The sequence below is a fragment of the Dipodomys merriami genome, unplaced genomic scaffold (assembly GCF_024711535.1).
Source record: "Dipodomys merriami isolate MVZ:Mamm:240054 unplaced genomic scaffold, mDipMer1.0.p SCAF_289, whole genome shotgun sequence".
NCBI classification, from domain to species: Eukaryota; Metazoa; Chordata; class Mammalia; order Rodentia; family Heteromyidae; genus Dipodomys; species Dipodomys merriami.
This window is the reverse complement of record NW_027204370.1, coordinates 1,141,936-1,168,213: the sequence shown is the minus strand read 5'-3', so window position 1 is coordinate 1,168,213 and position 26,278 is coordinate 1,141,936. Positions and strand designations below refer to the sequence as shown.

General features: G+C 33.4%; 1 pseudogene; it reads right to left on the bottom strand.

Moving 5' to 3' along the window:
- Nucleotides 1-23,579: 23,579 nt before the first annotated feature.
- LOC138838710 (U6 spliceosomal RNA) lies at nt 23,580-23,679 on the bottom strand (annotated as a pseudogene).
- Nucleotides 23,680-26,278: the final 2,599 nt, after the last annotated feature.

Genomic DNA, 26,278 nt, shown 5'->3' with positions numbered 1-26,278 from the left:
AAGAAGTTATTCAAAGGAGACTAAAATCCAAGTATATCAACTTATAACTTATTGCTAGGAAAAAGTCCTAAGGTGAAAGCTAATGAGAAAAGAAAATTTGACAAAAATATTGGGGATAATATAAAAGTTTAGCTTAGTCTCTTGTGCCAGTGATCTGAACTAATTTATGATATAGATATGTAACTAGTTTGCATTTTAAAAAGTTTATGAAGATGCACATTTATGTGGTACTTATATTATTTATGAAACAGTTGCATACGATCATGTTTATGATATTCAATAGTTTATGCTTTATTATATGCTCATTACTCTGCCTTTGGCAATATGAATTGAGCTCTCTAAAAATAAATGGAATTTCATTGTCAAATACTACAAGGAGATTACTAAGGCTAATACTAAAACGAAAGCTGGTACAAGAAAACTGAACAAAACTACAAGTTCGAAAGGAAGGGGTCAGTGGTAAGGGCTATGATAAAAGAGAAATTCTTCACCATAGAATCTTGGAAGAATAGAATGTGTCTTGTTGAATTACTAGCTTTTTAAACATTCTTAGAAAGCAGAACATGATTTTTGATTCTTGATTTTTGGAACCTCTTTAATGAGTGGTTAAACAAAAGAATTATCGAAATGACTGAAAATCCACTGACATGAATTATTAGATTAATATTATACTCAAAGTTGCCTTGAGATACATGAAGGCTGGATTCCTTTCCTATTAAGTTAATGGAATAAGTTTCCTTTTGGATGGTTTTACAGTCCATGACACTTGTTCCAAAACAAGGAAAGATACTGTAGAGAAAAAAAGAGGAAGGAGAGGTAAGGCTGCTGAAATTAGCATATTTCCCATTTGGACTTTACTTGGTTGTTACTACAAAGAATTAGAATTTCACCTTAAGATAATTTCAAAATGGATGTGCTAAAGGATAACTCCGAAATGTAATATTTAATGCTGTTTGATTACTTGAAGACAAAGGTTTACAGAAAACTGTCATGTACCAATAAACATCTAGAAGAAATATAATTTTAAAATTCACATGTTCAAAGAAAACCCTGGCATGAAAGTCTGTGAGTCACTTATCTCCAAATAGGAAGTGGCCCTGTGGCTCAATTGGGAGAGGGCTCCCCTTGAGCTCAAGCCCCATGATTGACAAGAAGAAATTTTAAAGAATTAAACCATTAGGGCTGGAAGGAGACTCGGTGGTAGAATGTTTGTCTTGCATGCATGAGGTCCTGGGTTCAATTCCTCAGCACCACATAAGCAGAAAAAAATGGAAGTGGCACTGTGTCTGAAGTGGTAGTGCACTAGCCTTGAGATGAGCAGCTCAGGGACAGCACCCAGACACAGAAATCAGGCCCACCTACCAACAACAACAACAACAATAAAAATTAAAGCATCAAACAGCCTGAAGATGTTGTCCAGAATAATGAATGCAGCATTATCCGTTTACATGACTTAGTGAATTAAAACCTAGTTTACCAGGGGAGATGGTGGGCATTTTGTGTGTGTGCCAAAGCCTTCAAAATTATTTTGTAATTTCCCAGGGAGGGAGAAAGGAGGAAATGGGGGGGAGGAGTGAGGTTTTTGGTGGACTTGCCTTTTGATTCACTGATTGTTTTCTGGAGTCAAATTCAGAGAAATTCTGCTTGCAATCCTAGTTGCATGGGGAATGAAGAAGCCATGTCCTGGAAATGGTTTTGTCTTGTCCTTGGCCTGGTTCTAACCACCACTGGATAAGTCAAGTCCCACTTCAGGACCAAGATGGCTTGAAGAATACTGATCCATTGGGCAGGTGGACCTAACCACAGCCAGAATAGGCAGAAAATGCAATTCCGAGGGCAGCACTGGAAATCTACACCAGGCAGAGATTTTTTAATATATATTTTAACGTAAAAATACTGTACAGAGGACTCAGAGTTACAGGACCAGGTAATGAGTACATATCTTATAGAGCATTGTTATCTCCTCCTTTGTTTTTCCCCTGCCATGTTTTCCTTCCCCACATCTCCAAATCCCCCCTCGTCGACCCCTGCCTGACATTGTAAATTCATTTTCAACACAGTGTCCTGTACATCTCATTGTCACAATGGGTCAACCTGCAACCAGCTATTTCCCTTCCACTCTCCAAATTACATTTATATATATATATATATATATATATATATATATATATGCTATATAACTATCTATATCTATATCTATCTATCTATCTACCTATCTATCTATCTATCTATCTATCTATCTATCTATCTATCTATCTATCTATCTATCTATCTATCTATCTATCTATCTATCTATCTATCTATCTATCTATCTATCTATCTATCTATGATCCAGAACACTTGAATCAAATACAGTGAAAACAGGGGTATACCGTGGGGGGATGAACCTACAATAGAATCACATAGTGCATTATAAGCATATTAAAAACCAAAGAAAGAAAGGAAAAACCACTTGTGTTTCTGACTTGGGGTACACTTCGCTTGTATGTTCATATGTTCTTAGCCTTTGATCTTCTCTGCTTGTCCTAGACATGTTCTAATCCTTGCAAACAAAGGTAAAACAAGGTAAACCATGGGTCCTATGTTTCTTTGGGTCAGGCTTACTTCACTTAATATAATTTTTTGCCAAGACTTTCCATTTCCTAACATATGGAACAATGTCATTCTTTCTGATGGAAGCATAGAATTCCAGTGTGTGTGTGTGTGTGTGTGTGTGTGTGTGTGTGTGTGTGTGTGTGTGTGTGTGTGTGTGTGTATACACCACATTTTCTTGATCCATTCATCTGCTGAGGTGCATTGGGGTTGGTTCCATATCATAGCTATGGTGAATAATACTGCAATAAACATGGTTGTGTTGGTAGCTTTGTGATCATTTGGGTAAGTGCCCAAAAGTGGAATTGCTGGGTCATTGGGAAGCTCTAGAAGGAGTCTTGAAGAAATTCCTTACTGCTTTCCAAAGTGGTTAAACAAGTTTACACTCCTACCAATAATGAAGTAGGGTTCCCTTTTAGCCACATCCCCACCAGCATCTGTCATTATTACATTTCTTGATTATAGCCATTCTAACTGGAGTGAAGTAAAATTTCAATGTTTTGATTTGCATTTCTTTTATGACTAGAAAAGTTGAGTATTTCTTCAATTGTCTAATGGACATTTTTTATTTCATCTTCAAAGAAGTCTCTCCTTAAGTCTTCAGCCCACTTAATTATTGGGCAGTTGTTCCTTTGAGGATTTGTTGTTGGAGGATTTATGATTTTGAGTTCTAATTATATTTTAGATATAAGACTTTGTCTGTTCTATGACTCATGAAGAACTTCTCCCAGTAAGTGGACTTTCTATTGATCTTGCTGTCTATGAGCTTTACCTTGCAGAAGCTCTGCTGTTTCATGCAATCCCATTTCTCCAATGTTTCTTTGATTTGTTTTGTTTCTGGTTCTCTATTAAGAACATTTTGGCCTGTGCTAAAGAGCCCTAGAGTTCCTCTTATCTTTCATGTAATGTTTTCACGGTGTCTGCTTTTATTTTGAGGGCTTTGATCCATTTGGACTTGATTCTCATGCAGACTGATATATATATATATATATATATATATATATATATATATATATATATATATATATATATAGCTTTAGTTTTCCACAGGTGTTTAACCAATTTTGCCAACACCATTTACTGAAAAGGCTGTCTTTCTTCCATTCTATTTTTTAGCTCCTTTGTCAAAGATTAGGTGGCTATAGGTCACTTGGTTCTTTTCTGAGTCTTCTGTCCTATTCCATTGGTCCTCAGGACTGTTCTTGTGCCAGTAGCAAGATGTTCTTATTACTATGGCTTTTCGCTTCAGTTTGAAATTTGGATATTGCTCCAGTGCTGTTCTTTTGGCTAAGGATTGACGAACCTACAGCCAGCATTATACTTAATGGTGAAAAGTTAATGTCATTTCTCATAAATTCAGGAAAGAGATAAGGATGTCTTCTCTCTCCACTCCTCTTGAATTTAGTATAAGAATGCTAGCAGGGATAATAAGACAAGATCTAAACTTAAAGGAAATCCAAACAGGTAAAGATGAAGTAAACATACAAGATGACCAATGGAATAGAATTGAAAACCCAGAAATGAACCTACAGTCCCATAGGCATCTAACTTTCAATAGGGCAGCTAAAAAAATAGAATGGAAGAAAGACAGCCTCTTCAGCAAATTGTGCTGGCAAAATTGGTTAACTAATTGTAGAAAACTAAAGCTAGATCCTTATTTATCACCCTGCAGTAGTATCAACTCTAAATGGATCAAAGACCTCAGAGTCAAAGCAGACACTCTGAAAATATTACAGGATGGAATAGCATAATCTCTAGGTCTCCTTGGCACAGTCTGAAATTTTCTTAATAGAGATCCAGACACACAAAAAATCTAAGACAAATGGGACAAATGGGATTGCATGCAATTGCAAAGCTTCTGCATGGCAAAGGACATAGCTAGCAAGATCACTAGAAAGCCCACGGATTGGGAGAACATCTTCACTAGCCATATAATAGACAAGGGTCTCATATCTAAAATATACCTGGAACTCAAAAAATTAAATCCCCCAACAACAAATCTTCAAAGAAACAACTGCCCAATAAATAAGTGGCCTAAATACTTAATGAGAAATTTCACTGAAGAGGAATGAAGGATGGCCAATAAATGCATGTAGAAATGCTCTTTAGTAATGAAAGAAATGCAAATCAAAACAACATTGAAATACCATCTCATCCATTTAGAATGGCTATAATCAAGAACTCTAATAACAACAGACGATGGAGGGGATATAGACAGAAGGGAACCTTACTGCACTATTGGTGGCAGTGTAAACTTGTTCAACCACTTTGGAAAGCAATATGGAGGTTCCTCAAAAGACTCCACATAGACTTCCCCTATGACCCATTAATCCTACTTTCTGGCATTTACCCAAATGTTCACAAACAAGACAACACTAAAGCTTCCAGCACGACTATGTTTATTGCATCATTATTTACCATAGATAAGATATGGAACCAACCCAGATGCCCTTCAGTAGATGAATGGATCAAGAAAATGTAGTATATATACACAACAGAATTCTATGCCTCCATCAGAAAGAATGACATTGCCCCATTTGTTAGGAAATAGAAAGACTTGGAAAAAATTATATTAAGCGAAGTAAGCCAGACCCAAAGAAACATAGGTACCATGGTCTCCCTTATTTGCTAACTATAATATGCCTGAGTAAATCAGAATATGTCAAATAAGTTGATGTTAGGGAAATGAAAGGTTAGATATGTATTCAATTTTTTTTTATTTCATGGGATTGTTTCTAACACATTTATAAGATTATTTCGTTGTTGCTTTCTATGTCCCTCCCCCATGGTATAACCCCTGCTTTAACTGTATTTGATGTCCGTATAATTTCTGGATGGGAATGGCAAAAACAAATCGTTTGACTACGGATACAGGTGGACCCATTGCAACAATAAGATGTACAAGTCATTATGTCCAAATCGAACTTTACAACTTTGGTGGGGGGGAGGAGGATTGGGTGGGGGCAAGGGAGGTAGATGGGAAGGGATGGATAGGGGAAACAAAGTAGAAGGCTACAATGCTTGACAGGAAATGTACTCATTATCTTGTCCAGGTAATTTTAACCCTTATGTACACTATTTTCACCAGAAAAAATAATAAATTTAAAAAAAAAGAAAACAAGAAAAAAAACCCATGAACATTACATGATCTTGTATTTAATGGACTCCATGGACTCCACTCCCAAGTTACTTGAGATGATCAGAAACTCTGGTGAACTAGCAGAAAATATTTTTTTCTCAATAAAACCATCCAAGAAAGGAATAAAAATAAACAAGAAAGGAATACACAGTTGGAAATTTGGGCTAATTTTGTCATTATGTTTTGAGAAGTCAAGTTTCCTATAGAAATGCAACTCATATATAATCCTCAGTTGTGTTTTAAATGTTGTTTTAATTAAAGATCATTTCTAGATGCAAAAGAGCTCATGATTCTGAACCAAAAATTTGAAAAAGTAAGCATCATTCTGTTAAATTCCAAAGAAATGATGAAGGATTACAAAAGTTTAAGCCTGGAGAAATAGGAAAGTTCATTTAATGTAGGACTTTGTAGATCTGGCTAAATTAGAATTTAGATTTAAAATAGATATTTTTATATGTAATTTAATATTCTATATGATACTACAAAATTATTTTCAGGTAAAAGATTTAATTTACAAACTCACAAATGATTCTGGCATTCTAATTGACTAGAGTAGTTTTTCAAGTGAGGTATAATAAGAAATTTGTTGATAGATAATTCCAACAGTTCATGTGTAAAATGATAATGTGAATAATCTAGACAAATAGCCAACAAATTGATTGTATTAATTTATAAATATAGAAACAGAGCAATCTTTTGAGACTTTGGTGTAACATGGTATGAAGAGTAATTGGGTGACATCTTTTTTTTCTACCTATACATATCACAGAAAGAAATTTCCTTAATTATGTACCTCTGTATACAATGAGAAAAATGCTACGTTTGAGGTTTGTTTTTATTTTGTTTTTGTTGATTGGTTTATCCTAGGGCTTAACCTCTGGTCTCGGGCACTGTCCCTGAGCCTGTTTATGCTCAAGGCTATTGCTCTACAACTTGAACCTCAGTGCCACTTGGGTCTGGCTTTTCCTTATGAGTTTATTGGAGATAAGAATTCAAGGAAATTTCTTGCCTGGGTGGGCTTTCAACCATAATCTTGAAATCTTAATATTAAGATATACAGATCTCTTGAATATCTATGATAGATTATATAAATAATAAAATAAATAAAAATAAAAATAAATAATATTTGCAAGTGTTCTGATCTCAAGAAAACCACTGCGGGGAAAATGATATAGGAAAGTTTAGTGTAGTATTCTTTCCACAATAGGAAGGGCATGACATTAGCAGAAGTGTAGTATTTTTTCACAATAGTGATAAAGTAGTCATGATGTGAATTTAGGGAATTTTAAGGCACACCTTACAAGTTGGAAATTGTTGTGCTAGGATGATTTGACGGCATAAAAACTTGGGATTGATTCTTATAGAAATAATAGCTTACTCTGATGAACAAATGTTTACTCTTACGGAATTATTTATTGGAAGTGGCACTGTGGCTCAAGCGGTAGAACTCTCACCTTGAGCTGCAGAGCACAGGGACAGCGCCCATGCCCAGAGTTCAAGCCCCATGACTGACCAAAAAAAAAAGGAATTAATTATTATAGATACTTCATAGTTTTATCCTCTACAAGAACGTGTCTATTTTTTCTGTTGGCTTTTAAATATGTAATGCCTCAATGAAAACTGCATCTATTGCAGAATTAAATATAATGCAAACAGGTACTATTTTGAATGTCTCTGGTATGGCATGTTCAGAATTTGAAAATGAGTAGTTAGTAGTCTTAGGAATGTTGAGGAACAGATATATTCTGTCCTCTTAACAATTAGTCAGTTTTCAGTTTTCAGTTAGGAGTTTCCATAGAATTGAACTGTTTTCTGTTTTAGTATGAGACAATACGAAAATAATATTTTTTCAAAGTAATGGCAAGTATATTCTGAAAATATTGTATAGTTTGATAACATTCCAGTTGATGTCCCTCTGATAAAGAAAGAGTAAATTCAAGTTAGCAGCCAAAATGTTCATTTTTTAAAAAGGTAATACACATAGAATAATATTTACTCTACCAATACAGTGAAATTATATTTTATGCAGCTCATTTTAACTTAATTTTATTAAGGTCATATATAGAAAAGGTTGCAGTAATTGTAAGGTATTGAATACATAACATGTCAAAATTTTTACCCCCTCCCTCATTTTTCTCACACTTTTCTTTACCCCATACCCCTCACAAGTTATAATGTCAATTTCCAACATGTTGTCCTGTGAGTATGGCTATTGCATTGGTTAACCTTTTGTCCTTTGTCTCGCCATTTTATTGTTCTGCTTCCCTTGCCAAATGAACATAAATGTATATACAATACACAGAATACTGAAATCAAATACAACAGTGGCCAAACCATAGGGGAAAACACAAAAGAAAAAAGAAATCACATAGTATATTAAAAACAACATCCACAAAGAAAAACCTCTCTTTCCATATCTAGGAGATTATTTTGCTCAGCATCATTTTATATGGTCATTTATACCTAGCTATTGAGCCATTCTACTCATCTGCTAGGACTATTTCCTATTTATTATTAATTTTTATTATTAATAACTTTTTCCTATTACAAATGAGGGAAACCATGGAATCTGTTTCTTTGTGTCTTACTTATTTTTCTTTGTAGGATTTTTCCAAGTCTTTCCATTTCCTTATGAATAGGAAGCATAGGATTACTCCGTATATATATAAACCACATTTTGTCAATTTGTTCATCTACTGAGTGGCATATTGGTTTAAAACATGATTGCATGTAAATATCACTTAAGGCCATTCAAAAATGACAGATTCCACCTCACCAGATATAATATCATGATTTCTAAGTAAGATAATATTTTATGGTGGTACAAGTTTTGAGATATAGGATGAGTCTAATGTATATCTTTCACTGAATTAAGCAGGAAGATATCCAATATCATGTAGGACTAAAGTGGTAGTGACAAAATATTTCCCTTGAGAAAGATATAGGAGGCTGCCAGAAGTATGAAGTAGTTCAGATAATTTTGAAGAATTTAGAAATGCAAGCTCAATTATGTCTCTTTAAATAATAATTATCCAAGTGGAAGGGCAAAAGAAGGGTAAGAGAAGAAAATAACTGACAGCAGATCATTGTCCCAAGTTAGAGAATAAAAAAACATAATCTATAACTTCCAAGTTAAAGAGAAACCAATATAATACGTCCCACTTAATTTAGGTACATGCAAAATATTTACTTGGCTTTTCCCTAGTTAATGATCCAAAATAAATGAACATTTATAAGAAAAGTTATGTGATTGAAATTGCTTCAACTTGAACACTAATTGTGATCAGCCCTTTTATTCTCACTTTGTACTTGGAAAATTGTCCCTAAGTTGATGATTTTGTGGCTGATTAGATTCAGAGTTAGGGGCTTCTACTTGTACAATTAGCCCAGAATAGTTTAAAGCAGTTTTCCACCCAAGATATCCAACTAACATTGTCTGAATCTGTACTTTGAACACACACTCACACCTGAGCACATTATTTGAAATTATAATTCAGCTTTCCTTGGCACATTCTACTTTGTGCCTTTGTCTTCTTTGCATATGCCTTTTGAGTTCATAGTTGCTCTATTTCCATTTCTTCTATACAAACTGCTCAGAACATTGTTCAACTACCACTTCTTATTTGTACAGGCCCAGTCTGTGTATGAAGGTTCTTTGTCCATGTTAAGCAATAGGATAATACTAACTCTCTGAGAAGAAAAGTTCCACAATATAACCCTATGCCCACATTAAAGGATGTAGAATTTAAAGCATTTTGAGACAGTGATATTAGAATTAAAAGGCTCCTTAGGGACATTTTCCTGGAGTTCATCAGTTTACCCAGGAGAAATATAAATATCCACAAAATTTGGAGCTAATTAGTAAGTATCCGAATTAACATTAGATCCTAGATGTTGTGTTAATACAAGTCAAGATTGTATTATTGTTAAATCAGAATCCTTCAATCCTTGACAATGTGTATGAGAAAGTGAAAGAAAGACATTAAATCAGAATATCTTATCTTTTTAGTCATTTAATCCTAGTGGTGAGAGTAATGTCTGAACTTTTCCATTCATTAAAAGCTTGAAGTTTATAAGAACATTTTCCTACATAAAAGAATTTGTGTCAGGTTTGTTCACACAGCATGGAGATATACCTAACAAGAATTAGATTTCAATAGTGTATATGGAAGTTATGATGTGTCAATGGCTATTGAGGCATTTTCTGTTCTAAAGAGGAATCAATTCCAGGAGTCTTCAGTCACATCAGTAAAGCTGTATGTTTAACCTAATACTTGGTTTTACTTGTCCTACATTTATAATGAGTAGGCTGATAAGATATCCAAACATATCTAAATATTTTTCAATAAAATCCCAAACTGATATGGATAGATGGGTCACTAATTGGAACTGTAGCACCAATTAGGCTTGTTTGTGCTGTAGTTCAATCTATAATCTCCTGGCTAAATAAAGTTTTCAAAAATATTCACAGAATATCACTAAGAAAAGTTCATGATATTTATATCTGTGTAACATTTCTAAGATCAGGATTTAAGCATTTGTTCCCAACATTTAGAATCAATAGGATCTGTTAAATTAATGGATCCAGAATTTTATGTATTCACATTCATATCTCAACATTTTATCAATATGACTTTCACCAAAACACTGTTCTTATTGAATTTGTCTATGTCCATTTACTTTTCAAATCCAAATAGTAGATTTCCTTCAATATCTTCCTGAAAATTCATTCCTTCCCTTTCTTCTATAAATCTGTGTTTGTTACTTTTTTGTTTCCTTATTTATCGCTTTCCTCCAATCTTGTCCACACTGGTACTCACATTGTTCACACATTCATCAGAACTTTCCTTTCCCTCTTCCCTTTAATAATGTCCCTGATTTTATTATTATTTTTCATATTCATGGTCGTGAATATTTTGATGATGTCCAAACAGACCTATCTTTGCATCTCTTTAACATTAACCTTAGAACTATCAGTGAGTTTTTTTTTCTTCTAAATCCATCTTTTCCACCTGTAGTCCTTATCACCAAGAATGTAACTAACACAGTTAGGAGACAGAGATGTGGAAAAGCTTTAGATTTACTCTTACGCTACCTCGATCCATTAGATAAGATGAATGATCAAGATTTTCTCAGTTTCTGTCACTAATGTAATTTCTATGTACTCCTTTTTATGCCCCTGACACCAGCCTATTGCAAATACTCATCACCAGGCACTCAGTCCTAAAACAATTGTTTACAAAGTATGCATTTTCCCCCACAGTCTTTTTTATATTGGTCCTCTCCATCACCAAATGACTCTCCTTGTAAGCACACAGAGTGAAGAACTCAGACAAAAATTCTACTACATTATTTACTCACAGCATTGACTATTGGTCTTACATTTCTCATCTGTAAATGGATATAATCTACCAGAAATATTGAAGAATATATTTGTTGACCTCTAGAGCAAGGCAAAAGAAAGTAAACAGTCATTACTTTTCCTGCCTTAGCTTACAAATAAGGAAAGTGTCAAATTCAGTTTGTTGGTATAAAGTCAGAAATAGTTTCATGCAGAAATAAAAATAAATTTTAAGTCCTGCAGCTTGTGTCCTTTTATGGTAACTGCAGATATGTAAGTATTATTATGTAAAATTTGTCATGTATTTACAGCTGTAATGAAGAACATACTCTTAATATATCATTGGAAAAGTATCTATCTGAGAATGTTATTTGAATTAATCACACTAAGTTGAAATCTAGATCGTAGCCAATCAAAATATGGAAATAAATGATTTTATTTATAAGCAAATAATACCACCAAGAACAGTGAGTATACCTTAGAAAGACTGTTGGAATAACATTAGGGTTTTTACTGTCTCTACCTGTTTATTTGATTGATTTCTTGATATTGAAACTCTCCTCTTTTTATTCTGGTTTTGTTTTGTTTTCTTTTGTTTTTGGTTCGTCATGGGGCCTGGACTCTGGGCCTGGCACTGTCCCTCAGCTCTTCAGCTCAAGGCAAACGCTCTACCACTTGAGCTTTTTCTGCTTATGTGGTGCTGAGGAATCAAACCCAGAGCCTCATGTAGGCAAGGCCAGCACTCTGCCACTGAGCCACCTTCCCAGCCTTCCTCTTGTTATTGTTATTTTATGTAATCCAACGCTGTTAATAACTATGCATTCAACGTGGGAAATTTAGCTTCAAAGTTATGTAAAGTTTTTTTTTTTCCTTTTCAATCACAACATCGTCATTATCAGGGTACACTGTGGTCATCATTCTCTCCACCCAAATTATTATTAGCATCATAAGTGCTAATTATTGAACGTCGGATATGTGTCTATGATTTTACTATTATTTGTCTTTAGATTAATAATTTTAATGTTACCACTGAGCATGCATCCATATTGAAATTTTGAACAAATAAACAAAAACCCCTAAACCATATCAGGTAGCTTGACTATGTGCCTATAACAAATTATGGAATAGATTTTTTGAAGCATTGCAAATTCCTAATCAGTATGAATTAACTTCCTCTCTCTCCTGAACTACAAACAAATATTTAAGAGTTTGGGCAGAACCTTTTCAAGTAATATACTGTAAATGTTACTACAATGTGTATATCTAAAATTCCCTTGAAAGTAATAAACTCTACTTTATATTGAAATCTTAGTTATTTCATTCTAGGAAACTTTTAGAAAAATTGACTGTACCTTTGAAATGAAAAATGTCAAAAATAGTAACATAAAAGTTTTAGAGGGAGTCTGTCATATATATATATATATATATATATATATATATATACATACATACATATATATATGTAAATGTTATGTGTAGAATAGTACATATTTAGAGATTATTTGTCATCAGAAATATATACATATATCTAAATTTATTTGCAGAATGATATACATAATAGTGAAACAAACATCTTAAAACATAATTAAAATTAAAAAAAAAAAAACTTCATGAAACCAAGTTCCGGTAACTCACCCTTATAATACAAGGTATTGTGGGTGCTGAGATATTAGAATTGTTTTCGAAACTAGCCCAGACAGAAAAGTACTTGTTAGATTCTTATCTCCAATTAACCAGTAAAAACAGGAATTAGCTCTTTTCCTCAAGTTGTAGAGTGCTGTCTTTTAGCATAAAAAGGCTTAGGGACAATGCCCAGGCCTTGCAAACAACACCCACAACGAATTGTATCACATTAATTTCACAAAAGCATCTTTTAACTGCTGTGAACATTTCTTAGAAACATGAATACACACCCCTGGAAAATGTTAAGTTAAAATGTATAGAATATTTACATCTATGTTAAAGACATAACTATTTAGATTGTTTAAGGTATTTAGGTAATGATTAGAATTTAAGAATAATGATAGGTAGGTCATATATTGGGACTGGTTTTTTATTCTATTTTACAATAGTAATAAAATTATATTTATAATGATTATATAAAATTATTGTTGCTTGCTACTTGAATTATCATAAGTGATAAATATTTTTAAATGATTTCCATAGCAAAGGAGAATCAATTCTTTTGAAATTTCAAAACAATTAAGAAAATGATTTCAATGCTGCTTCACTCTAAGTCTATATTTGTTTTCTTGTTCTTATTTTCATATGTTAGTAGAAATTAAAATTCCAAAAATTTAATGGATATTGGCATTCAGGAACATCTTCACATACACTAATATTGGAGTTCCTTAAGTGGGATTGTTTTATTTCATTTGTTACTGTCAAAAATATATCAAGATTATTGTGTATTTTGTTCTTTTCACTGCTTTTGGCTCTTATCTTGAGAACAGGTTTTTCCTATCAAGGTAGAGATAAGCAATTGGATTAAACAAGTAACATATGACTTTCATAAAATGCAAATGCATAGATTTGTGTCTACTATCATTTGCTAAAAGTTTCTTCCAGAAAAGTTTCTCAATTACTTAGAAGTTTTTCCCCTCCCCCTCCATAAATTATACAGACATCAAATACAGTGAAAGCAGGGGTTATAGTGTGAGGGAGGGACATACAAAACAACAAAGAAATAATCATATAAATGTGTTAGAAACAATCGCATGAAAGCAAAAAAAAAACATTTGAATACATAACTTAGGGTTCATTTCCCTACCATCACATTATCTGACCTTTTCTGCTTGGCTCAAATATATACTACATATTGCAAATGAGGGAAGCCATGGGAAAAATAGGGATACATGTGGACCTATTGCAACAATGAGATGTACCAGTCGTTATGTCAAAAAATGAACTTTACAACTTTTGTGGGGTGGGGGTAACGGGGAGGATTGGGTGGGGCGGCGGGGGAGGATGGGAAGGGATGGGAAGGGGAAACAAAGGAGGAGGCTATAATGCTTGATAAGAAATGTACTCATTATCTTGCCCATGTAATTGTAACCCCTCTGTAGAGTATTTTCCCAATAAAAAAATAAAAAATAAAATAAATTTCTCAGAAGTGATGCATAATTCCTAGGTATCCCACTTATCACATATACTTTTGGATTGAGTTATCTCTGTATAACCTCAAACGGAAAAATTACCCTCAAAATAAACAGAAATCACATCTTTGTTTTAAATGCAGCAGTTTACAAAGAGTTTTTAGCCAACACCAAAAACATCTTTTTAGCTGTTCTGCATTTTGTGTGAAGAAGTTTTAACAATAGTTTTTTTCCTGATATGCAATTCACTTACAATATATTATTTCCTTTTATTGTATACATATTAGTCCTTTGGAAGTGAATTGTACTTGCATAGGTTTCCAAAGCCTAATTTTCACAAACTTGCATTTCTTCAAATAGAAATGCTGTAAATTTTAGAACAGACATTAAAATAGATATAAAATTCAGTTACAGGAATTTGCCCAGCATACATCCTCTATAGTGTGTCTTTTCAAAATTTGTTTTTGGGGATCATTTCCAGGTTCTCACACATACTATTCAAGTTCACTGTCAATTAACTACATTCTGTGTCCAAAAATGTTTTTTACTTCTGTTTAATACATTCATAGAAGTGTAATGTCTGGATCCTATACAATTATCTTTCATCTTTTGAAGACTTAAAAACTTGTTTGCTAAAATGATTGCAGTATTATACAAATCGATCACTATGAGAAGTATATCAATTTATCCACAAATACATTACTATATTTTGCGTCCTTTTTTATATAATGGTCATACTAGTGAGTTTTCTTTTTATTATTTCTTAGACACTAAAGAGAATCTTATTTCATATGCTCCTCCTATTGACTATTAATTTACATATGTTACTTAAAGAAATATTCTATTCAGGAAAAAAATTTATATACAATTAGAAGACATAAAAATACTTAAGTTTAAGAATCATTGTAGCATTAACATTGTAGCATGAACAAATATATGCACTCTATCTGTTGGATATGCTTTCATTTCTCTTATAGTGTCCCTTGAATTATGAAAGGTTATCACTTGATATAATCCAGTTCTTGCTTTTCTTTAGCCATTAATGTTTTCCATATCAAAGGTTTAGAAACCTTTACTGATCAATATCATGAAATTTTACATTTATGTTTTATTGGTTTTTAAATCTCACATTTAGTTTGATAATCATTCTTTATAAGGTTTGAGGTAGGCCAGGTGCGGGTGGCTCACGCCTGTAATACTAGCTAGTGAGGAGGCTGAGATCTGAGGATCGTGGTTTAAAGTCAGCCCGGGCACGAAAGTCCATGAGACTCTTATCTCCAATAAACCACTAGAAAACAGAAAGTTTTGTTGTTGCTCAAGCGGGCATGGACATTGCCCAAGCCCAGAGTTCGAACCCCATGACTGACATACAAACAAACAAACAAAGTATTGAGGTAGTAGTCTAAGATCATTCTTGAAGTCTAGAGAGGCAATAGTGCCAATAAAACCAGTTAAGATTCTGTTTTTATTTCATAAAATCATAGCATCCTTTTAAAAATCTGTGGACCATAAAACTAAGAAATTATTTTTGACAAATCTGTTACCTTCTTCTATGTGTCTGTTCTTAAAGTAGAACTATGTTGTCTTCACTACTAAAAATGGTAATACTGTTCAAAGCTAGTATGAAGGCTCAAGCTACACCATTTTACAAGATTGCTCTGACTGACCTGTATTCCTTGAATTTACATACGAGATTATTGAGCAGGTGGACCAATATTCTACAGAGCTATCTAAATATATGATAGTCACTCATATTTTACAACTTGTGAAAATACAAACCCATGATATTATATATAGAAAATGTCTTTAGATACTGCTCAATGCAACTAAAATTAGTTTAGAAATGAGTTAAGATTTAGATAACAGTACAGCATAATCAAGCTGAATGATGACGACTTGAGATGTACTGCAGAAGAGAGTGTGAGAAGGAAGAATGGTGGACCACATAGGAGCTGTATGTCATTGGTATTGTTTCAAAAAACAGAAAGACTTCAAAAAAGAGGAGAAAAATAAAGTGTCCTGAATCTAGTTTCTTTTTAATCCACCTGATAGTTTGGACTGAAAGTCAGATAACATGGGAAAAAAATAGAAAATAAAGCATCATATAGATCTGTTACAATGTAAAGAAGTTGTAATAGGAATATAATTAATTTCTAAAAAAATCAGAGAAAGAATAACAATAGCAAGTGCTAATGTGGATAGAAGATGGATCACATTTTATCATGTAATTTTGAAAAAACATACTATGAATGAAAATTTAAAAGTCATAATTTAAAATACAATTTGTATTATAACTAGATAGTATAGCTCAGTGGTAAAACATTGGCCTAACATATGTGAAGCAATTGTGTGATTTCCCAAGCATTAGAAAGTACACACAAAGCACACATACACAAAAACCAAATAAACACACACACATCCCACATACACACATTTGTTATTATCATATTAAACAGAGGAAATTATCACAAATAGTAAAAGTATTTTAATATATGAAATCACAATATTGCTCAGACTATTTAAAAGTTTAGTAGAAATAAAATAGTCACAAGATACTTGGAATCTTATAGGTTAAGTACATTGAAAATTCAGAAATAAAAGACATGAGAAATTTGCAAACAAGTTTTAAATAATAAACATTTTGAAATATGTGTCCTTTTATTTAGACAAAAGATTGATGTTACTGGTGTTTTAACTCAAGATTTAGAATATGATAACCAGGTGCTCTATATCTTGCTAGGGATGACTATATCTCTAATCATTTCACTCTGGAAATTTTATGATAAGGTCTCATAGTTTCTCAGTCTCTCCTGAATTACAAACCCTATTTATACTTACCATTGTAGTTAGAAAAATGGAAAGCACAAATCACTATGCCCAGCTCAAACATTTTTTTTAATTCAAGTAAAATATTTCCAAATAATGACCTTTTTAAATAAAGTATGTGCTTCTTGAAAATACACTATTTGTTAAATGGGCAAATATGTTTAGAACTAAAGAAAATAAATTTATTTAAATTCACCAACCATAGAAAATTTAAGAAAATAATTTTTAAATATTCACAGGTTAACTATTTTGAAATCAAACTATATGTCTGAATAATTTACATGTGTTAAAATTATGCAAAACTAAATTAACTACTCCTACAACTCTGAAAAAAGAATTACCCTAAAGAAACAATAGAAAATAATTAAGTTCAAAATTTGAAATTTACAAAATAAAATGAAGTGTACTCTATAGTTGACTTAAGTACCTGTAAACCCTCTGTATATCAATTTTATAATAAAAAATGCATGAACAAAGAAAGAACAGTACCCATTGGTCAATAGCGACAGGAAAAACATCAGTAGGTTTTTTTTTTTGAGTGTGCAAAAAAATCAGTGGAAGAGATAACAATGTTTCTTCCATAATAAATGTACTCATTACCTTACTTATGTAACTGTATCCCTTCTGTACATTACCTTTACAATAAAATTAAATTGAAATTAAAAATATACTAAATAACATACCAATTAAGATTTCGTAGAGAGCATGGGAGGTGGCTCAGTGGTGGAGCGCTTGCCTTGCATGCTTGAGGCCCTGGGTTCGATTTTTCAGCAAACATAAACAGAAAAAAAGCTGGAAGTGGTGCTGTGGCTCAAGTGGTCAAGTGCTAGCCTTGAACTAGCCTTGAGGAACAGCAACCAGGCCCAGAGTTCAGGTTCCATGACAGGACCCCCCCTAAAACAAAACGTAATTACTAGAAGCCATTGGTTAAAACTTTTTAGAAAACTAACCTAAGTACCCAAGTAATATAATTTGATGATGCTATCTAAATACTTCAACTTCAGCAGAGAAGCCAAAAGTTTAAAAACTGTTACAAAGTAAAGTAATAAATCAGAATATATTACTATTAATAATAATCATACGATAAATTTATAGTGGTAGTCAAATTTGTAAGAAATGAGGCAATTTGCCATTCGTTTGCACTTAATAAGTGAGAAAGAATTTTCTAGGTCTTTTAAAATATATAATAAGTTTAATGAAGAAACAATTCTGTCACATCATATGATAATCAGAAGAAGCTGATATTAGAACAAAGAGCAGATTGTACTGTTTTGGATGTTAATGTATATACTTATTTTGGTTGTGGGAAATTGTCTTCAAATTGGGGAATTGTTTTTGTTAGACTGGTGTCATATCAGTGGTTAATTTTAGGATAGAGGTTCCCTTTCCTCAAGAACATGCACCTGATCTGTCTTTTTAGCCTTCCCATTTTCAATGGCATACGAGTTGCACACCAACTTGTCCTGCTTCCTACCTTGACTGGCTTGGATTCTGTAGTCCTTCCAATCTTAACCTGTGGATAGTGCAGGATGGTGGAAATGATCCAATGCACCCAGCTATAGATTGAGAAGGAAGTCCACTAAACTTTCTGTTCTCAAGCCTCCTCAGTAGTTAAGAGCTCAGATGGGAGCCCCTGGTACCAAGCAGTAAGAGTATTTCTTAAAGCAACTAGACATATCTATGACTTACGCATGTGAACACCTCAGGACAAGAATAAAAGAGCAGTGAAGCACAGAGGACAGGACCAATTTAAACTAGCTACTTGGAGGCTGAATAAGCTTAGCTAGCTACTCTGGAGGCTGAGATATGAAGACCACTATTCAAAGCCAGTCCAATCATGAAAATAAATGCGATTATCTCCAAAAAATACAGAAGTGGAACAATGGCTCAAGTGGTAAATCAATATCCTAGGTCACAGAAGCATAGAGATGATGAATGAATGAGCACTTGCACATGCGCGTGCGTGTATACATGTGCATGTGTACACAAACACACACACACACAAACATAAGTATTGCAATGCGAAGTTTTTTTTTTAACTTGCAGTACTCTATTTCCCTGTGTTAGTTTAAAAATTAACAAAATCAGCTAAGCACCTATTTACCTACAACTCCTCATGTTTCTCTAAAGTCAACTCTCTTTTTGGAAACATGATTTATTTGACCCAAATGTAAATTATTCAGGAGTTTGATTCTTCGCCCTCAATTCTGTAGAATTAGATGATTGTTTAGCTTCATCCTAGCAATATAATTTGAGAAATCCTACATCAAGCAACATATTTCTTTCACTAGAAGGGAAGCCTCTTTCAAACAATTAATAATAGGTTTTCCTTCTTCTTGCTAGCATCTGTAGTTTTATTATCTTCATATATTTCATGATCTGTCTGTGTATGACAAAGATTGCTGTGAAAATGAAAAGACCCTTCGCAGCACTTATCATTTATATACCATTCATAGAGATGAAGGTGTTTAAATATTACTCAAATTGCTTTGGAATAAATCATGTTCAGATTGACTATCGTGAAAAATAAGGATTGGTTTCTCAGCACATTAGGTAAGAACTTGATTGAAAGAAACCAGAAAAGTGAGGAACAACTCAACACATACATTCAAATTAAACAAAACAACCCAAGAAAACAAATTAATTCAGTACTCAAAAACCTGCAGAAAATGACCTGACTTAAAAAAAAAAAACATCAGCTATGACAAACTTATGAAAATTCTGACTACATTTGAGTCTACTCTTGTGAGGATAGAGGTTAAAGCCCAGACTGGACAGAAAGATCTTTACACAATGACACGTACCTGTTATTCTAAATTCCAGGAAGAATAACATAACGTGGACTGAGCCCAAGATCAGTATCTGAAAAATAATCAGGATAATTTAGGGCTGGAGACATGACAAAGTGGTAAGAACGCCCATTTAGGGGGCACAAGACACTCAATTCAAACTCTAATATTATGGGTATTAAAGTAAAAAGCTATGATTTTAAATAAGTGGAATAATTGTAAGATTTGAGTATTTGAGTGGAAAAATGCATGAGAGAGATAGAATATACCCATGGTACAATGCTTTCAACTTAAGTGAAAATGTTTTGTGGTACTTCAGACAAAATAGAGTTACCTTGCAAATGAGCATGGTTGTGCATTTGGGTGATGGAATTACTTTACTTACACAGGTGTAAATTGAATAGATTTTATTTGGGTAGATTGTACTTCTTGAAATAAGAACCTGGATGATGTCCCTGAGATTTTTCTCGCAAAGCTACCATTTTACTACTTTGAGCCACAGTTCCAATTCTGATTTTCTTTTGGTTGTTTGGTGATAAGAGGCTCCTGGACATTCCTGCCCAGGATGGCTTCAAACCACGATAATCAGATCTCAGCCTCCCGAGCAACCAGGATGCCAGGCAATAGCAGCCGATATTTTTCATAATTTAGTAAATTGTACAGTTCTTGAAATTACTCATTATCATTATAACCTGTGTAATATATGTGTGTTTGTATATATCAATGCATACAGATAGAAATACTTTAACATATTTTTGTATCTACAGTAGATTTATGAAATCATCCATTATAAAATAAAATGGAAACTAAAATTAATAAGGAGCAAAACAAAGGAAATTATCACATGTCTTGTTGGTGAATGGAATACGAATTGCGAAAATCACTTTGGGAAAACCATCTCTACGTTAACAAAATGGATAAGAGCTATTAATTCCAATCCATCTATTTGCCCATATTGTGCAACCTCACACATGAGTGTCAAAATCAAACCACACTTTTAGCCTTTGTTTTTAACTCACCTGTTACAAATTATGGGTTAGATGAAGTAACCAAATAAAGATTATAATAATATTATGTGAGGCTATGAATTAGAGCTGAAAATGATTTTAAATGTGATAATAGCTAATTAAATTGCATACTTCTTACTTTTACTCTGTCATGTCCCTCATTCTCACATTAGGAAAATACATAGAAGGTTCTCCCTAAATTATATGTACATTTATGATATAATGTATTGAAAGAATATGGGCACAGTGTGGTTTTAGTTTATTGAGACCTGTAGGGGGAAGTGTGTTTTTGAAGACTTGCAATACATTGGGATGAGGATGAAGGGAAGGATGTGCTTATTCTGGAAAACTGGCTACAGGATTGTTCCCATAATGGTAGTGATGAATTCTTCCAAAAGGTTACAGTAAAATCACTGTCACAACCATGTTCATTGCTCCACTATTCATCATAGCAAAGTTACGGAAACAGCCCAGATGCCCTTTGGAGGAGTGATGGTTGGAGAAAGTGTGGCACATATACACAATTGGATTGCACCTATCCATTTTGAAGACTATTACATTATTTGAAACGAAATGGATAGATCTAAAAATATATTAATGAGCTAAGTCAGAGCCAGACAAACAAAGAACCAATATGTCTCATATTTGGAAGCTAGAACTTTATACAAGTTTACACAAAAATATTAACCAAAGCATGATATTTGCAGAGGAGTATTTCAAAAGTGTATTTTCTTATAAAATTGAACTTTTAATCCAATAAAATATATGTCAGGAAACTATCACTTGGAAGGTGTGAGGGGAAGTCAAAAGGAAGGAATAAAGAGAGTTATGGAAGAAGAGAGTGAAAGTATATTATTCAATGCAGATAGTATGAAACTAGAAAAAATTAAAGTGGGGTGAGGTTTGAAAGGATGTGGAAAAGTTATATAAAGATCCATTATACTTAAAAAAACTGATTTGTTGAATGGAAATTCCATTGTCCAAGTATTTAAGATAATAAGAATATAATTAAAAACAATGGAGACATCTGATCTTAAATTCTATTTCCATCTCTTTTAAAAAATGAAATTGTTTGCTCTATAAAATGAACAGAGGGATGAATTTCTTGGCTAGCTAGGTCATTGCACATCTGTCTCTTCCTCTCTCCCCTTTCATGGTTCTCATAGGTAATATGATTGCTTCATAATTATCCTAATTTATTTTGCTTTTATATTTTTGGTTGCATCATTTAACTTTCTGCTCAGCCATTTCCCAAATAATTTACATGGAAGGCATTATTTCCTATTTTCTCATTCCTAGAATAAGCTGCACATGAAGACACCACTGGTCCTCATTTTCAGTCTGTACCTTTGAATACGGAGGAAAATCTTTCCTCTGCTCTCTATCAATTCCCTACTCTCCAGTTAGAATAATTTAGAATAGTAAAAATGAATAAAGAGGAAATAAATAATAGTGAAAAAAACAGATGCCAAAAATTCACCGGATATTTCTGACCAGTTCATCGAATGTGAACTATTGGGGAAATACATGGACACCTCAAACTCACTGGCACTCAAAGTCTCTGGCTAGGCAATTCTGATGAAGATGATTAACAAGATGAAAAAGTGAGAAATGGTATCAATTGCAAGAGAAAAATGGAATAGGATCCAAGCAAATTTCTTCTTTGGACTGCTGAAAATAATCGCCTTACTACAGTGCAGAGACTACTTTCCAAAAAGGCCACTCATGTGAATACTAGTGATGACGATGAGTACACCCCTCTTCATTGAGAAGCATTCAGTGGACACTTAGATATTGTCCATTAGTTGGGGGCTCAAGGTAGATATTCATGTAATAATTGTGAATGGCTGGACACCCCTGCACAGTACTTATACATGGAATAATAACAGAGTGGCTTCTTTATTTCATCATGATGCAGATATCAATGGCCAGACTAAAGGCCTCTTGACCCCCTTGCATTTTGCTGCTGGGAATAGAAATAGCAAAGTTATGCTAGATCTCCTTCTGTTGAACCATTATATCAAACCAGGTCTGAAGCAAAACTTGGAAGAAACTTCATTTGATATTGCCAAAAGAATAAGTATGTATCACTACCTCTTTGATGTTGTGGAAAGCTGTACAATTTGTTCTCCTAAGTCCTAATGGTGTGGGTAAATTTCTTAAATTTCAAAATTGCCAGTTCATCCTATGTGTCCATACAAAATATTTTCACAATACAAAGCAACAGCAATATCTTACTTTAAACATTCATGAATTCCATGGTATTCTTCCAAGTGAATTGCCTGACTTTGATGTCAATATACATTCAAGTTGTTTGTATACATCTATAATTATTTCTGTAGCGTTTGTGATTTTTTAATAAGAAATAATTTTAACTTATCTGTTGAAATGGTAGTAGAGAAACTAAAGATATTTCTGGTGCTTGTCTGAAAAAAGTATATTTTAAAATATTTAGTATTCTGTTTGTATAATATCCATCATCTAGTTCATTCTCTCCTAGATATAATACTTTGAATTCGACATTGTTTTATAATATATAGGTTCATTAATGTGTCCTTTCAGATTGCATTCCATATAGAAAAGGTTTAAGATTCCTTTAATTCCTACGTCCTTATAGAATTTTATTTTTTTGGGATAAAATGAAAATGTTATTTAATTTCAAAACTTTTATAAAGGTTATGCAATGTAAAGGCCTTTATAAAAAGGTGAAGATTGAATGGTGTAAAACTAACTTTTATTCCTATGAATTACATGTATAATTACACTTGTATATTTGTAATCAACTGTTTAATAACTGTTTTTCATTTCTTCACAAATTTTCATATCATCCTTGTGCAAGAGCCATGTTAATCTCTGTATTGTAATTTGCGTAAATGTGCTGCTGAAGCATGTAGTGTCCTGTAAATTTAAGTAATTAATGATGCAATCTTAAGACAGGCATATATCCTTGGTTGCCTATTTGTAACAAGGAAACCTTATTGTTTCCTAAATTGCTATTCATCTTGTTTCTGTAAAATTCTGTTTATGATGGAAAAAACTTACATTGATAGGTCTACCTGTATACATATTTAAAAAAAATTTTCCCTTCCCCTCCACAAATTATACCAACATCAAATACAGTGAAAACAGGGGTTATACCATGGGGGAGGGACATACAAAGTAACAAAGAAATAATCTTATAAATATGTTAGAAATAATTACAGGAAAGGAAAAAATTTGAATTCTTATTTTCGGGTTCATTTCACCTAACATCAACTTATCTAACAATTTCTGCGTGTCTCAGACATACACTAGTAATTGCTAATAAGGGAACCCATGGGACCTATGTTACTTTGGGCCTGGCTTACTTCACTTAATTTAATTTTTTTCCAAGTTTTCCATTTCCTAACAAATGGGGCAATATCATTCTTTCAGATAGAGACATAGAATTCCATTGTTTATATATACCACATTTTCTTGATCCATTCATCTACTGAGGGGCATCTGGGTTGGCTCCATATCTTAGCTATGGTAAAGCTGCAATAAATATATTTGTGCTGGTAGCTTTTTTATGGTCTAGTTTGTGATCATTTGGGTAAATGCCCAAAAGTGGGATTGCTCGATCATAGGGAAGCTCTATGTGGTGTCTTTGGAGGAACCTCCATACTACTTTCCAAAGTGGTTGAACAAGAATACACTCCCACTAACCATGCATTAAGGTTCCCTTTTGTCCACATCCCCTCCAGCATCTGTTGTTATTAGAGTTCTTGATTATAGCCATTCTAACTTGGGTGAGGTGATATATTAATGTTGATTGATTTGCATTTCTTTTATGGCTAGGGACATTGAGCATTTCTGCATGCGTTTATTGGTCATCCTCCTTTCCTCTTCAGAGAAGTTTCTCTTTATGTCTTTAGCCCACTTATTTATTGGGCAGTATTTTCTTTGAGTATTTGTGTTGGGGATTTAATTTTTTGATTTCCAGGTCTGTTTTAGATATGAAACCCTTGTCGGTTGTATGGCTAGTGAAGATCATCTCCGATTCCGTGGGCTTTCTATTGATCTTGCTAGCTATGTCCTTTGCCATGCAGAAGCTCTGCAATTGCATGCAATCCCATTTGTCCAAACTTTCTTTCATTTGTTTTGCTTCTGGGTTTCTTTTCAGAAAATTTCAGCCTTTGTCAAGGAGACCTAGGCTTTCTAGGTAATGTTTAAAGAATATTTGCTTTGACTCCGAGGTCTTTGATTCATTTGGAGTTGATTCTGGTACAGCGTGATATATAAGGATCTAGCCTTAATTTTCAACAAGTGATTAACCAATTTTGCTAGTACCATTTTCTGATCAGCCTGTCTTTCCTCAATTTTATCTTTTTAGACCTTTATCGAATATTAGATGATTATGGGTCTGTAGGTTCATTTCTGGGTTTTCAATTCTAGTCCATTGTTCCTGAAGTCTTTTCTTGTGCCAGTACAAAAGTGTTTAAATTACTATGGCTTTGTAGTAGAGTTTGAAATTTGGTATTGATATTCCTCCAACACCGTTCTTTCTGTTAAGGATCGCTTTTTGCAATTGGGGGTCTTTTGTTGTTCCATATGAATTTTTGGATTGCCTCTTCTATTTCCTTGAAGAAGGCGGTAGGAATATTGATAGGTATGGCATTGAACTTGTAGATAGCCTTGGGAAATATTGCCATTTCACAATGTTCGTCCTTCCTATAGAGGAGCATGGGAGGTTTTGCCACTTTCTAAGTTCTATTTTGATTTCCTTTTTCAGATTTTTAAAGTTTTCATCATAGAAGTCCTTTACTTCTTTGGTTAAGTTAATTCCTAGGTATTTTATTTTTGTGGGGCTATTACAAATGGAAAACCTTTCTTGATTTGAGCCACGCTTTTCTAATTGTTGGCATATAGAAAAGCCATTGATTTTTGAGGGTTAATTTTATACCCTTCTATTTTGCCCACGTTTTGAATTCGCTTGAGTAATTTGGGAGTGGAGTCCGTGGGATTCCTTAAGTACAAGATTATGTCATCTGCAAAGAGGGAGTATTTTACTTCTTCTTTCCCTATTTGCATCCCTTTTATGTTGGCATATTGTCTTATTTCTGTAGCTAGGTATTCTAATACTAAATTGAAGAGAAGTTGAGAGTGGACATCCTTGTCTCATTCCTGTGTTAAGAGGAAATGGCTGTAGTTTTTCACCATTAATTATAATGCTGGCTGTAGGTTTTCCATATACAGCTTTTATTGTATTGAGGAATGTTCCATAGATACCTAATTTTTCCAGAACCCTTATCATAAAGGGGTTTTGGATCGGGTCCAATGCTTTTTCTGCAGCTGTTGAGATAACCATGTGGTTTTAATCCTTGCTCTTGTTGATATGATAAATTATATTAATTGATTTGTGTACATTGAACCAGGTTTGCATCCCTGAAATGAATCCTGTATGATAGTGGTGTATGATTTTTTGGATGAAGTGTTGAATTCGATTGGCCAAAATTTTGTTGAAAATT